Source organism: Trachinotus anak, unplaced genomic scaffold (assembly GCF_046630095.1).
Source record: "Trachinotus anak isolate AG129_WGS33_773 ecotype Australia unplaced genomic scaffold, CSIRO_AGI_Tana_v1 ptg000008l, whole genome shotgun sequence".
NCBI classification, from domain to species: Eukaryota; Metazoa; Chordata; class Actinopteri; order Carangiformes; family Carangidae; genus Trachinotus; species Trachinotus anak.
The window spans coordinates 17834181-17849825 of NW_027273859.1; the positions used below are offsets into that span (position 1 = coordinate 17834181).

Sequence of the window (15645 nt, forward strand, 5' to 3'; positions counted from 1 at the left end):
GACCTTTCATGTTCGAGCACAACAGACAAATGAGAACAAAAGGGAGGAGAGGTTTTGTTCCACATGGAGTGAGTCAAGGATAATGACCTCATCCCGGTTATCCAGCCAAAGATTTTCTGGAATCCGTCAGACCGTGCTCAGGTGTGGAGATCAGACAATTGATACCTAGGGAGGGATTTAAATTTAAATTTAAATTTAAATCGGTGCAGGAATAGACCCATGGCAGGGAGAGGAAAGGGCAGTGGGAACAGGGAAAAAGTAAGATCACATTAATTTGTATCTTTATAGGGTGCCACAGGGATGATGTATTTTTGCAGGCCAGTGTGGATGTTAGCGTCACCCTGGTTCCCCCAACAAAAAGTCAATGGGATTTTAACATGGTTTTTGGATTATTGCAGAAAATAAGTATATGATGCTGCTGTTTTATTCAGCAGGATAATATTCTCAAATGAACAACACTTTTATGTTTTTGAAGACTAAATACAATTACCAGAAGTAAAAAGCTAATGTTAGGTATGCAAGAACTATACCACAGTCACATGATTTCAGTGTCACCATCGCTAAACTTTCAACTTGTAGTTTGATGTAGCTCTTACCTCTTCTTCAAAAGCTCTTCCTCTTACTAAATTAGTAATAGTCTCCAAAAATGTGAGTATAAACACATGGAAGCTGTCAATGCAGACTACTGAGTGTATCGGTTTTTGTGATCGGCGTGATGGCATTTAACATCCCTGACAACCACTGTAGTCTCTTTTAGCCACTTGTTAGCAACCAACCTTTCTTAACAGATGTAGAAGCTTAAAGACATCATGGCTGGGGTATTTACTGATGTTTTCCTGCTGTAGACTAAAACATTAAAATGTCTTGAGCTTGTGTTAACGACAGATCTTACTCCAGCCATCTAACCAAAAACCCATTAAAAAAGCCCATAGACTTCGGAACGGGGGAACCAGAAGTGCTAAAATGTTAACTAATTTCCAGCTTGTAGGACTCATTCCTGCAGCACTCTGTTCTGTCTGTTTTCCAACTGGTTTGGGTGTTTCATTGAGAATTCACACCTGTGTTGAGCATTGTATGAAAGAAAGACACTAAATATGCTCACACTCATTGTCATGTTTGTGTTTGTATGGATGTGTGTGCATTGTCTGTGGTACAATTTTTTTTAAAACTGCTATTTTCCAATGAGCACAGTGTGTTCTTGCTATCATGCTGCGGGACTTGCAATAGTTAATTTTTTAAACTGCATTAATTATGCAAATTTTAGGAGGAATTTTTTTTTTTTTTTTTTTTTTTTTACATTGCCTGTGAAACATTTCAGGCCCTGAATAAGCAACTGATGAGCATTCCACCGTTTGATAAATAATCCTCCATCTTGTGCTGCAGCTAATGGTGGTAATGATGATGATGATACATTCTAATTGCTGTTTGATATTCGCAATCGTTTCTCTTTTTAGCTGTAATTAACATTTTAGTCATGGCATCATTAGGGAGAAAAAAGAGCGAGAGAAAGGGTCTAATTCTTCAAGAGGGTGCTGTCCTTTGTGTGTGTATGTATTGGGGTGTTTTGTGTGGGGTATGCAGTATACAGTAGGTGCAAGTGTGTGTGCGTCTGTGTGTGATATCAGGAGCTCCTTTCTGATTGTGTGAGAAGAGCTGTGCTGTATCCACAGGTAATTCATTTCTGATTTCGCTAGCTAGAAATATCTCTCACAAAATTAACTGAGCATGAACAGTCTACTGCCGCAAGGCTAAGTGGGCTGACCTTCACTGGCTTTAAAAGTCACCTGGATTGTTTTTTACTCTCATCTCAGCAATTATTTAGTGAAGCGGGGATCTCCTCTTTCAGACACCTGATAGTTAATTAAAAGATTAAACTGTATCTTGACTGACAAATTAACTGACTGACAGGTTCAGAAAGAGGGTTATAAAGTCATTGAAAATGTAAGAACACAGACACACACAAACACACACACACACACACAAACACACACACACACACACACACACACACACACACACCAAATATTCATTCTCACAGCACCTCTATAATGTCTCAGACCTTTGTGCTTCAACCTGAACTATTACCCTTTGGAAAAATCGATTCGGATGCAAAGACACACACACCCACAGCAGGAACGAGTTCAGGTGAGTGATGAGAGCGAATAGTCAAACATGACACCAGAATTTTGCTTCTGGGCTGCAGGTGAGAGAGGGAGGGGGAGAGGAGAAAGAGGGAGGTGCAGAGGTATTGCTCTCTTAACTCTTAATCCTTTTCTTTTCTTCCTCCCTTCTCTCCCCTTGACTATTTCTTTGTCTTCCTCTGTCTTTTTTGCAACCTATTCTCCATGCTTATACTTTCACTTTCTTCCTGTCACCTCTTTTTTCTCCTTTTGCCCATACTCTTTATCATCTTTTCAGCCCCCCCACCCCCCCACCCCCACCCCCAACCTCGGCCTGACTGGCCTTCTCTCCCTCCTTTTTCTTTACTTGTTCTCTCTTTCCTTCCTGCTCATCACAGCCACCAAGGATTATAATGGGAAGGGCTGCATCTGACAAAATCTGCTGGTTGGTTCTTGACTTTGTTGACTGTTACATCAAAGACATGTTGGAAATCATGGCATCAGGTTTTGCTATTCAATAGTAATACAGTATCTCCTCAAATAAAATAACAGCTCAGAAAGTAACTTTGACCCTTTCAACGATTTTTCACAGAAATAGCTTTAAGCTGTATTAAAGAGAAAATAAATAAAATATAACAAGTCCCACATGCTTATGTACAGTAATAATCTCATTTTAGTAATTGTGAGTAACCATTAATATTGGCAAATGCCTGTTTACCTCAAGTCTTGGGAAAAAAGAGGCAAAAAAGGAGATTGAACATAACTTCATACGATGCTACCTTTACAAGCAGCCATCAGGTAAAGGGTATAAAAGGTGAATCTACAGCACACTCAATCACAACAAGGTCAGACACAACATCAGCCACCGTGAAGTTAAGTTTTACATACTTTAAAGAGTGATAAACCATACTGAGGGCGACAACCGTAAGGTCAAGTAGTCTATGGTACAGAAGATTAATAATCAAAAACACAGTTTTGCATTCACAGGTAGCAAACAGGTAGCTGCCTTTCCTGCTGTGTGTTGAATACCAACTCTGTCACCTTAACTCAAAAACATGCAGTGGAGGTGGCTGATGGGTGAGACCATCTATCAGCACACATCTGTCCTGAATGTTGTTCAGAACGGTTATGGTCGCACTCTGTCTTCTGACAACAGACCTCATCTTTACTGCCGCCAACACAAATGTGACTTGGGTATTTCAGCAGTGAACACAGGCAGTGAGAGAAGCAGGCATACAGGAAAATAATTTGCAGGTGATCACATAAAATTTAAATAAGAGCTGAGGACAGAATTAAGTAGTGCGTGGAGAGAGGAAGATGTGGGATGCGGGGGAGAGGATATGATTTAAAGGATGTGAAATGTTTCCTAAGGAGATTAATTTTCAGCTTCAGTTGGGTTACTCTTTGGCCCTGGCTGAGGTGGGAAGGTCATTCCAATATTTTTCAGAGCCAGGAGGGAGGAGAGTTGAGGCTGGGATGAGTGATTACCAGGTCACATTATTAGGAGAGCCAAACAGGCAACATTAGCAGAGTGCAGCGCATTGAGTAGCTGGTATGCAGACTCTGGACAGATCATGGCCTGGAGGGATGGCCATGTACACTCATTTGCAGTCTTGTACACCAGGTTTTGGATTTTGAAATGAGCCACCACAGGCAGTCAGTGAAGGCAGAGCAGGAGGAGGGTGACATGCAAGAATTCAGGAAGATAGAAGACAAGACAGCCCACAGCAGTTTGGATGAGTTGAAGGGAGCATGGTCAGAGGAAAGTTGCAGTGCCTCAGACTGAAGTTTCAACAAGCTGAGCAGAAGTGCTGATAAAGAAGTGCCTGCTTCCCACAGTGTTGCAGATAATTGTAAGCCATCAGGAGCAGGCGAAAAGTTGACCCCATGACATGCTCTGAATGACAGCCCCCTCATTTGCATAATGAAGAGGAATGCATAAAGAAACGTGTAAAGAAAAAGAAAAATACAAAAAATACAGAAGGAGAAAAATGCAAATGAAGGAATAATAAATTGAAAAATAGATAAATAATAAATTAATTAGAAAATAGAAATGTAAATGAGAAAGTAAATACATACAAACTAACTAAATACAGAACGTAATTAAAACAGAAATATCGGTTTATTTCACAGTTTACTTAATCTATTCCTGTATTGATTTTTTATATTATATTTGGTGCATTTATTGGGAAATTAATTTGTTTTTCATTTTGACAGTTTCAGTCCCCAGTAGAGCAGAACAGAGCAGGAAAATTTGCTTGAAAACCAAAAAGCCTTTGCAAAATGGACACATTCATACATGGCAAGGAATTAAAGTGTTTTTTATATAGTCCAAGTAAATGTAGTAATGAAGTGAATAATTTGTGCTTAATTTTCATTAAAAGTAAACCTTAAAGTCCCACAATAAAAGACAGAGACAGGAAGAAAGACAGGAAGCCTGGAAATTTTAAAAAGCAATGGAAAGATAATTTAGCAGTTTCTAAGAAAAACATTTTGCTGTAGAGAGAAGTTTCTGGGCCAGTTTTACACAGAAAGCTTAGGGTCAGAGGTTCAGTCCGCCATTGTGACGAAAAGTTGTACATACAGCACTTTAAAAAGCAATAAACCATGCGAGCGAGAAAACTGTGAGCTAAAGTAGTCTATGATATAGAAGATCAATAATAAAGCTATGGAAAACCAATCGTGTCACCTTAACTCATGAACACAGTAGATGTCATTCAAAACGGTTTCGGTTGCAGTCTTCTGAAAACACACCACAGTGTGTTTCACTGCATGTACAGCTCATTACATTTTAAAGCTGTGACACCCACCATACTCCTTTTTTATGTACTTAAAAGCAAACCTCAGCTGATGCAAGGCAACACTCTCTAAGCAAGACAAAAGCTGATGTTGAAGTAGCCCCAGCTATCAAATGGACTGTGAACTCTGTGAAACAGGAGACGGAAGCTGGCAGTCAAAGGAGGTATCCGGGCTGACATGTAACCTGTGTAGGAGGGAGGGAGGCTCTGTTATGCAAGTCAGATTTGTTGGAGAGACAGTAAAATTAAACGAAGAGAGACAGATTGTGAGAGTGAACACGTTACCCCGTTACATATTACCCATCCCATTTCCTGTTTTCCTGTCTTCTTTAATCTGTCTCACCTTCTCCCCACTTCCTCTGTGTCCTGTCCTGACACCCAAGTTTTGCCAGTAGGGTTTGAGCTAAAGTGGAACAGTCAAAAACAAACCTCTGGTGTCACAGTGAATATGCATCTTTCACAAATCTCCCCCTGTTGCTCTCTCCTTCTTGCTTTCTGGTGTTCTCCCCTAATTAATGTCCTAAACAGTAGGGGAGGAGAGAGACACTGTGGAGAAACAGACTGTGTTTTTGTGGGTGTGTGCACATATGTGTGAGTTATCTTAGCATGCAGCCCGCACTGACAGCGTGAGTGCGGCTGCCTCTCAATTAGAGCTAACTTTGTGGGAAATACATACACAGTCGCACTCATACGCACACTGTGAATTACTTCTTTTCACCGTATGAAAAAAATTGCACAGATACACAAACACACAAACAGTGTCAGGGCCATAGGCCATAATCAGCACTTTCATCTTTCCATCCGCTGCTCCAAACATCTCTCTCTTTCTTTCCTTCATTTTTTTTATTCTTTACTCGCACTTTGCACCTCTTTTTTTCCCCACTGTCTCCTGCTGTGCGTCTAGCTGTCTGTATGCTGGAGTATGACTGTGTGTCTGAGGGGGGAAGAGTGTGTGTGTGTCTTTTCACAGCCTTGTTAGAGAGCCATACAGAAAAAAAAAACCAATTGTTTCTCTGCGTCCCTCCTGCCTCCTTTTGGATTTCATACCTCCATCCCTCAGTTCTCTCCATTCTCCACTTCTCTCTACTTACTGCTGAGTTTTCTCAATGTGAGTAGTGTTCACGTTCAGCACTCCCCATTCCCTCTCTTGCTTCCTCTATGTGTCGCTCCCTTTGTCATTATCTCAGCTTCTGCTGTGCGATGCTGCTGGGAAGCCAACGTTATCATCATTTCCCTGCTCTCTTCTTCTCTTTTCCTCCCTCTCTTCCTCTCTTTATGACTCCCTCTAATCCATTATCCCTCTCTAACGACTCTGTTGTGCTGCTGTGAAGTGGACCCAACTTTAGGACGCCCATCCCTCCTGATTGTGCCCCTCTATCTCTCTATCTATCGTCCTTCTTTTCTTCTTTCTGGCCCTCTCACAGTCTCTTTCTGGCTACAGAGATGTGCCACTGTGAAAAGACACCCTCGCTCAGCAGTTCCATTAAATGCATGTCTTTCTCCTGCACTTTCCTCCACTCTGTGCTCTCTTATTTCTGCCACAGTCACTCCTTTTCCTTCACTGTTTTTCTCTCCATTCCCAGAGATCTCTCTCGGCCTCCCTCTGTCCATTACTGTCTTACTGATCACATGTGATTAAGGTACAGTTGTTACTAGTTCAGCCTCATCCTGTTCAAACCTGTTTTCATCCTCTCTGCCATCCTTGCATGCATTCCTAACCTCATCCCTCTTTCAGTGATGGAAGTCAAATGATTTATGTTCTGTACTTCAGTGTGATTTTATGGTCCAACACTCTGACGGGAGCTGCTTGTCCACTTGGGGGCAGTGAAATTAAGCTGCAAAAATAACACTTACATATTATTGCCATTTAAGTTGATGATGTGAACTTATTCACCGTGTCTTATTTACACAATCAGCATATAGAGAGCATCATTACTGTTCATTTGGTCTCCACCAACTCCCAAGGGAAATATCTTCTTTGGCTGTTTTGCGTTGAGCAGGTAGCAAAGCTTTTCCTCTGCCTGTTGCACCTGAAATCTATGCTATGAGTGTGATGTTCCAGTTGTGGTCTGGAAAACCAAAACAAACAATAAGAAGAAGCCACACAACTCTATAGAGCTGAGGAGAACTGCAGCCAGGTGCCAGTGCTCCGTGCCTTCATATGTGCGACCCCTTTCACGTACAAGTAGTTAAGTTATCTTTCGTTGTTGTAGAATTTGTGATTCTAGTTTCTGTAAGTAAAATATCCGAATACTGACTCCAGTCCATGTGCAATAATTCTTGTGGTTGACATACAAAATTGTCAAATATGATTACAAACTAAAAGAGCTACATATTTGTTACTCCAAAGAGTGCATTAAAACAGCTTTAACTCGTTTTTACACTTGCAAAAATAGTAGTGGACATGACATTTTACAGATTCATAGTGATGTTCAGCAGTTTCAGTCCTTGTAAAAAAGAGTCATGTTAAGCAATTGGAAAATGGAAATGTGCCTCCTTTCTGTGTTTTGATTGTCGTCACAGGGCAACAGAGTTGGCCTCCAGCTTTAATTACTTTGCCTCTCTCCCACTGGTGGAGACAGGAGCTGCAGCCACCAGCTCAAATGTCCTTTTTCAAATTACCCAGCATGCTTGTGTTATACATGTCTGGGTATAATGTATGTGTTGACTCTTTCATGCTGTTCAACCCCCCTCCCCACCCCACCTTAAGTGTTTAATCATGCTCAGTTAAGTTGCTTGAAAAGAAAAAGTCTCCTGCTGTTCTCCTGCAGTAAATGTCACATTCAGCTGGAGACTGCAAAGAAAGAGACAGGGACAGATAGACTGACAAATACACAGCAAACATTTGCAGAATGAGAGAATCTTTAAATTAAAATACATATAACATTTATCCTCACCTGTTTTTCACTGTGGATATCGTAGTGATGTTGACTGAATATTTCCACCTCCCATATAATATAATATGTATGTTCATCAAAGCAGCTCTGACCGGTCTTGTTTTATCCAGATTCTTTCACCAGGGAGTCAGACAACCTGCAGCCAGCAGGGACAGTAATCAGGAGGGTGGCTTAATTGTAATACATTGTAGTGTAATTATTTTGGGCTGTCTGTTGTTAACTGCCTCAGATAAACAGACCACGTGAACTCCATTTATTTCCCAGCGAGTGTGTTGTAAAGGTCAGGCTTTCAGCAGATTTCAGCTGGAATAAACTGGTTCCTTTTGTTCATCAGCAGAAAGCATTGCAACAAATGACGTCCTGATTTCCCTTGATAACTCTCAGTAAACCCAGATATTTGCAAGATTTGTGTGATCATTTATGTTAACAAGGCAACTCCCTCTCTGCCACCCCTCCCCCCAGCAAAACTCCAAAACACCTCAGCCAGATGGAAGAAGAAAGAGAAAGGGAGGAATAGAAGATTGAAAGAGATAAAACAGTGGGAGAGCTGAGTGCTGCACACCTTGTTAGACACCTTGTTAGTGCTCAGTCAGTCATTATAGTGTCTGCCGAGGCAGGGTTATATAATAATACACCAGGTCGGAAAGAAAGCAAGAACAGCTCAAGTTTTCTTAGTGGCCAAATGAACATAAAAGCTGGTTTTATGACTGTAAATAAACATAATGCTGCAAGGTAGAGAGAGGCCAAAGGAGGCAGGAGGTAGATCAGAGGACTGGACAAAATAACATGAGGTACAGCACTGTACCTCATTATCTGAGCCTGATAGGGCGTACGAACAAGGATTAACATCACTTGCCTTTTGACAAACCTGAATGTGATCATAGTTTGAGTTGGTGATGTATGAAACTCAGTCTGTCTGTGAGATGTCTGGTGTCTGAACAGCCTGCTGGGATTTTTTTAGTCACCATGTATGTTCCTGTCTTCAATGAGATGAAGTTAATATCTATAAATGCCAGTGCAAATTGCCTCCATTAGAACTATGTGGAACACCGTGCATCATCTGCATTCTCATGTCACAAACATCACCTGCTCGACACCTGTGTTGTAATATCCACAGAAATTAGATGTTGGAACATGTATTTACTGCACATATCTGTCAGTCTCAGCTGGTTTATCATTGTCACTTTGCAAAGAGTAGCTGGACATCTGGCTCTTGTGTTAGCTACATCAGTCCTTTCATACTGTATTTTTCTTGGAGTTGAGAAAAACACTGAAGAGATTTCTCTTTTTTTGCTACAGTGATAATTCTTATGCAGCTTATGCATGTCTGTGACAGACTGCCTGCCTGCAGGAGTGGCTGCACGGAACAAATCTAAACGTATTTTATTTCTGGCAAGGTCACATTGTTTACAAACACAACCAGACCCTTAGGGTGGGGCTGATAATTAAAATTGTAGCAGCTGGAGATAATTTAAATTTCTTCTTTAAACATAAAAAATTGTTTAAAGTTTCCTGACATCCTCTTTTATTTCTGTTTGACAGTCCAAACAGTATCTGGATACAGTTACAGTCAAAGTGGAGAGATAACATTTCCTCCATAGCCTATAATTCAAATAGCCATCGATGATAAGCCAACTAATGCTGCAGAAAAGTAAAACTGTGTGAGCTGCCCGTAGAGTATCTGTACGTTATAATTACAGTTATAGTATTTGTTACTTTTTACTTACTTATGTTTTACTCACTAAACATTTATGTGTATTATGAATATTATGAATACCGAGTAGCACAAACAAGGTTTTCTTTAACAGCATTTTTTTGTTTGTTGTCAAAGTAGTAAGCAATGTCTTTCATGAAAACACGATCTGTTATTTGCTCTTATTGCCACAGTGACTAACTGAATTATAAGATAATAATAATAATAAGCATTTTTGCTGCAGGGTAAAATGGAACAAATTTGAAATTGGTGGGAATGTGATGGAATACAATGAATAGATTGTCTGTCTTTTAACTAGTTCATAGAATTGAATAAAAGGGCCAGTAACCTTTACCTTCCAGCCATGGAAACACTCATGGTTGTTGTGTCTGTTTTGTGCAGTGTGTGTGACTCTGACAGTGTGCAGCATACGTATGCGACTGAGTGTGTGTACGCTCACCAGCAGGAAGTTTCCTTTATCTGTGGAAACAAATAAGTTTTCATTGAAAATGTCATGTCTGCAGACGTTACATTAGAGGAAGTGTAGTGGGCAGGAGGAAGAGCTGAGAGGGGAGCACGAGAGCATGGCAAATTACATGTTATTGGTCTCTGGGAAGAGGAAAAAAAAAACAGGAACTGGGAGGAAAGTGTTTAGATGTCTACAGATTTTTGTTTTGTTCTGTTTTGCTTTGTTTTGCTTTTCTTTGCTTTGCTTTGCTTTGCTTTGCGACAAGAAGAGAGAGCAGCAGAGCGAGCTCATGTTAAAACTGTTCTCGGAGGTCTTGTCCCAGCTACATTCTTTTTCACTTTACCTTTCTGTTCTCCAGAGATGAGGACCACTTCACTGCCTAATGAAATGTGGCAAAATTGAATTTTGCACTCAAACTTATAAAAAAGAAACTAGACTGACTTTTAGCAAATCAGAGCATTAATTGCTTTCCAAAACTCCCCAGTGTAATAATGTCAGTGAAACGGAAACAAAATGGAGGAGGAGAGGCCAGATAAAGACAGAGAGTTGTGTGGAGATGGGAGAGCACATTGCACTGATGTGCTGTGTGTAGTTTTATGTGTGTATTCGACATATGCATGTGGATGCTCACTTTATATTGGTTACAATTACATGGAAAATATGGTTGTGATATCTCAAACTGATAGCAGTTTCATAGCTCCACACACAAACATACAGATGTGTGAACCCAACTAGTCCCCCAACCTATGTAGGTCGCTTGTTGGTGCCCATGGATACAACCCATTGGAGTGCATCTACCATCTACTGAACCGATGGAGCCCAAAATACAAACAGAACTGGAACCTGCCCATCAAAACTTGCTCCACAGCGGCTCTGCTGGTCTAAAACTCATCTAATAGATGCCACAATTCAGGCCATGACCTAAACATATCCCATTACACAAATGAGGATCAGGTCAAATGCGCTTAATTAGAAAAGTTTCATCATCTGCTGATAAAAATGAAATCACTAAAATATGTGACACTCACAGACAAACAAGGCACATACACAAATTATGGTTGTGTAAAGTATGTGTGACTAATTATAGAGGAAAGTGTGGTGATTCTGGCCTTGAGAAAAGCGAGAGGAAGAAAAAGCCAGGCTGTGGGAGAGGAACGCAGGGTGGGGGGCTGAGGGGGGTTTAAAGCTGTGAAATATTGAGAATGACATTATTAAAATTGAATATGAGCGACTCAAACACAATCACTATCAAGTAAAAGGGCTTAGAAATACAAGCGTACCCACAGACTTTAGCATGCGTGCATAGCGAGACGCACATACAAATTGCCCTAGTCAAGTGAAAATTGCTGAGAGAGCCTTCTGTCAGAAGTTGCACTCAGAAGGCAGCATGGTCTTATTGATTTGATAGAACAAGACACAGTCTGCATACAGTCCCCTATAATGAGAACACAGAACTGTAGCTGCTAGCTGACTTTACTGTGCATGTGTGTGTGGCGGACACGCATGCATGTGCCACTGTGGGTTTTTTTGTTGAGGGAAACGCAGAGTGATCAGAGAGCCCTGGATCTAATCTGACTGGCTTTGTGTGATGCAGTATGTGTGTGGGTTTGTGTTTATTTATTTATTCTTTTTTTTTAATTATTTTTGTCAACAAGGGTCTTACTCTTTTTTTTTTACTTCATTCTTCGTTGTAGATGTGCTTTGAGATTCAACATCAGTCTGTGGGTGGGGAGTATATTCATGAGCACATACTTTACAGAATGGGCCGCAAGTTTCTTGCTTCTAATATTTCCTATTCTCCCATGAAGACTGTCAGGATGTGATATTAAAAACAGCGTCATTCATGACCACTTTTTAAACAACCTACAGATGTTATGGATCAGCTGTATACTGGCGCCTGTTTTTCTGCAAGAGAAACCCTTATTTTTGCCCTTTAGAAATATGTGTAGACATACATAAAAAGTGCCACATACACATGAATACGAATCCATTCATGCGCACATACACACACACACACAGCCTTGACTTCCCGTTGGCTGTTGTAAGCCTTATATTATACACAGATTGTATTGATCCATATATAGGAGGCGAGCAGGGAAACACAGCCTGTAAATAAGCTCAGAGAAATTTCTGCTGACACCATCATTTTTATATTCCTTTCAACTGGGGAAAGGAGGCAAAAGTGCTGATGAGGCTTGAAGAAAGGAGGAAAGAAGAGGAGAAAAGAGAGTTTCTGTAATAAGTCCAATGTCAAGCAATTTCTGCATATGATACACACACACACACACAGACACACACAGACACACACACAGAATCACACAGAAGTTACCACACTAAGCAATACACACACATATGCGACACACACATGCACATCAACGCAGAAAAAGACCTGGGCTTTATCGCCGGTCTCCACTCTTGGCCTGATGCAGACTAGACCTTTACTGGCTGCTCCACCTTATTTCATTCCAGGGAACATAAAAAAAGCGCTCCAAGGCCAAAAAGCAGTCAGATTTAATGAATGTTTACAAGCGATGATGCAGCAAGTTGGTCAGAGTGTCTCTGAAGGGCAGACACACAAACTCACAACTGTGTGTGAGTCTGGTTAAGTTTAGAATAATTTTGCTAAAGGATATATTCAGTCAGTGTGACTGAAAATTGAGTAAAGCTATAGAAAATACTTTGTACACAACACATTTTGTGAGCCGGTGTAATGTACCACATCTTGAACTTATCAAAATCTAAATCAAACAAAACTTGGTGTGTGCTGTGTCACAGTTTAGTGACTGCACAGAGGTTATAACCAGCACATTTAGCCTTTGCAAAGCAGAATCTAATCCAAAGATGTACAGCGCACAGGAAAACAAGACAAACACAACCAAAAAGTCAGAAAGCAGAACTGTAAATAATGCAACAAACTTCAGTGTTTTCCTTCCCTTATTCTGTGATTAGCGACTGTGTTTTTGAACTAAGCCGGCTCCAAATACTCAAGAGGTGTGTGTACATGTCTACGTGGTGGTGAGAGATTGAGTAGCTGTGGCTGTCTGGGTACAGTATGCTTCTTATCTGTGCATTAGTGCCTTTCCCAGTGTGGTTCTTTTCCAAAAATAGCATCATTACAAGCAACATTTCAAAGCTAACAAGAGAAGGGAGAGAGAGAAAGCAACAGAGGGAGAGAGAAAGCGAGGGAAACTTGAAGAAAACTGGCAGAAAATTCAATTTATGAAGTTGCCTTATCCAATTAATTTCAATTCTCAGTGAAGGGCCATCAAAACACTCCTGTCTGCCCAGATGTAAAACATGAAGCGTACTATCTTCCATAGGGATGACAAGGGTGAAATGAAATAATGTAAAGTTTTATCTGTTTCCCCTGACAATACACACATGCACACACACGCACACACATATACAGTATGCAGGCGTAAGTGCAAAGACTCTTGCTCTGTTTTGCACACATTATGTCCCTCTCGCTCGCACGCAGAAATAGCAGATATCTGCACAGTGAGCCACTCCAAAGCGCAGCTAAGTGGGGGAATAATTTGCATTTCAATCTTTTATAATTTGCTCCCTTTTTGTGAAATTGAACCGACTTCCACAAGCTAACCGCTGTGAGTACAGAACCCCATTTCAGCGTCCCCCCCCCTAAGGGCAGCTCTGTACAATTTGAATATCTATTTTTTTCCCCAGCTGAAGTCATATTGAAACTCGTTCTTGTTACACACGTTGAACTCTTGTGGGCTTTTAACTTAAGTCATGTCCTCAACATGTCGACTCTGCAAAGATAGAGTTAAAGATATATTACAATCAAAATTCTGGGCAGACTTTGTTCTCTGGTCTCTGAAGATGGATGTGACAGAGAAGAGACAGAATAACTGCAGCACTTTGTTTACTTTTTAAATGTACCAAAACATATTTTTGCTTTACAGAATGTGCTGCTTGTCAAAATATGGTCTGTTGTGGTTTGCTTTTAATCCTCCAAAATTTGCTGTTGTAGGAGAGGTAACATGTTTCCCAGAAAAACTGTGGGAAAAAAAGGATGTTCAGTTTTTCACCTTCTTTGGATTAAAAGAGAGGTTTTCACTTCAAATGCATTAAATATGAGATAAATGAATGATTGTACCAACTAAGAAGAATCGGTGGTGTATTTGACAGTTCTGTAGTGAAGTCATCAGAATATCAATTTTATTTTGTTCAGATTTCATTGATTTAAAAAAGTGAGTAGAATTGAAACTTTTCTAACTTTTGCAATTGGTTATCTTTTTTCACACACTGTGTAGTCAGAGTTAGTCAGACTGTCTGTAAAATGGACCTTGTGTTGCTTAGTGTTGTTAGTAGTAGTTTTGATTTCAATTCATTTTGAACTTAATGTTTCAGGGTTTTATTACTTTGCTGATGCCCATATCATGAATAAACTTTTTATTATTATTATTTTCCAAAAAGCGGAGAAGGTGGATTTCAAACTGGTGACACTGCCTTACCCGACTGCTGCTTTTTCACTTGTTAAACAAAAAAAAAAAAAATCACATTAAGACTGAAACTCAAAATTTAATCATTTATAAAGATTTTTTGCAGTTTGGAGGCAAATGTGTGTATGTGAGTAAGTAGAGAAATGAAGTTTTTATTCAGTTTTTATTCACTGTGTTCAGTTTTGTTTGTTTGTTTGTTTTGGTACATGACTTTTCTGAAATGGGGGCAAGGGAGCAGATGACCAACAGAGTGGACCAGTGTTTTTTGTTTTTTTTTTTGTATAACATCTGTGTCCTGCACAAATCAAGCAGCATGTTTACCCAGCATGCAACTAGATCAAACACTTGTATAACACACTTGCATTACAAATGCAGAGCTTATTTAATCCATTTGGATGATTTCTGGTTTGGTGTCCTCACCAGTTTGGCTGTTTCTCTCTGACCCCCGTCCTCTCCCACACTCACAATGACTCTCTCTTCTCTTTACCTCCTCCTATTTGTACTTTATATGCAAAGATATTGAATTCATTAAACAGAAGATATGGAAATCATTGAATTAGTACCCACAAGAAGTAGATAACTTCTTTGTTTTGAATCATTCCATTAGCATATCCCTGAAATTAGTGCAAAAAATCTTCAAAACATATAGTTTTTACACTCACACTGTGAAACTTTTCACCTCTCTTCTTTTTTTATTTCATTTAATTGAAAACAATGTTTTCTGTCCCTCTGAAACCTTTGGAGTGTACGTTGTGTTCATGTCTCTTGTGTATGCGGATATAAATGTACATGTGTATTCAGTTGTATGTTACTTAGTGTATTACTATACATGGGTGTCTGTGTGTAGTGCAAATGTCAGTACCAGCAGGGTCCAGAACAATTTGTCAACATCAGAGGTGAATCATTGCCAATATGAAATATTAATGAATCATTCATGAATATTAATAACTTTATTGAAGCAATTACCATAATACCAACACTCCTCCAGCATATGTTGCACTTTGTGTTATAGGGAAATAAATTATACACTAACTAATATGGATTTATTCTCTTTATGGGAGCTCTGTGCGCAACACAGAGAAATTAAAGCTCTCACCTCTGAGAGCTGCGTCTAGCGCCACGCTGCTCAGGGACCACACATGAGACTTAGCTGTTAGCTACAGTACATCTGGTGCAATATACTGTATATATTGCAGATTGTGTCT

General features: G+C 40.0%; 1 protein-coding gene across 7 annotated transcripts in view; it reads left to right on the forward strand.

The window, feature by feature from the left end:
• The window catches only part of grid2 (glutamate receptor, ionotropic, delta 2), a 509848-nt gene that overhangs the window by 413913 nt on the left and 80290 nt on the right, over positions 1–15645 (forward strand). The gene's annotated exons all lie outside the window — the stretch shown is intronic.